An 894-nucleotide genomic window follows, 5' to 3' on the forward strand; every position below is an offset into this window, starting at 1 on the left:
CCACCCCCGTCCCTCCACCCCCCCCTCTTGTAAATCAAATCAAGTATATATATGTATATATATAGATGTGTATATATATGTGTGTGTGTGTCTGTGTCTGTGTGTGTGTGTGTGTGTGTGTGTAAATTACCCTTCAGGATAACCCCAAAAAAGGTTAAAAGTGAGTTATTTACATTGAGGTCCTTGAAATTTACATTGAGGTCCTTGAAATTTACATTGGGGTCCTTGAAATTTACATTGAGGTCCTTGAAATTTACATTGAGGTCCTTGAAATTTACATTGGGGTCCTTGAAATTTACATTGGGGTCTTTGAAATTTACATTGGGGTCCTTGAAATTTACAGAGGTCCTTGAAATTTACATTGAGGTCCTTGAAATTTACATTGGGGTCCTTGAAATTTACATTGGGGTCCTTGAAATTTACATTGGGGTCCTTGAAATTTACATTGACGTCCTTGAAATTTACATTGACGTCCTTGAAATTTACATTGATGTCCTTGAAATTTACATTAACGTCCTTGAAATTTACATTGATGTCCTTGAAATTTACATTGATGTCCTTCTTAGTAAGTTTATTTAGGAACAGGTACACATAAGCACAAATATCATACACAGTAACATATGTAAATTACCCTAGATAATTTACATGTGTGTAACTGCATTTGTGCACATGTGCCTAAATAAGCTTACTTAATATAGTGTAAATTACCCAGGATGACCCATTAGGGTCCTTGATTTTGTTCCATCAAATTGAAATCCTTAGAAGCTAAATTTATATTATTCTACGTTAGAGTTACTTTATACATTGATAAATTTAGACTATTGTATAGTTTTAAATAGGTTAGATAAATATATGAGTGGGTGTGAGTTGAACCTGCCTGGCATGGGCCAGTAG

The sequence above is a fragment of the Cherax quadricarinatus genome, chromosome 81, assembly GCF_038502225.1.
Source record: "Cherax quadricarinatus isolate ZL_2023a chromosome 81, ASM3850222v1, whole genome shotgun sequence".
Lineage (NCBI taxonomy): Eukaryota > Metazoa > Arthropoda > Malacostraca > Decapoda > Parastacidae > Cherax > Cherax quadricarinatus.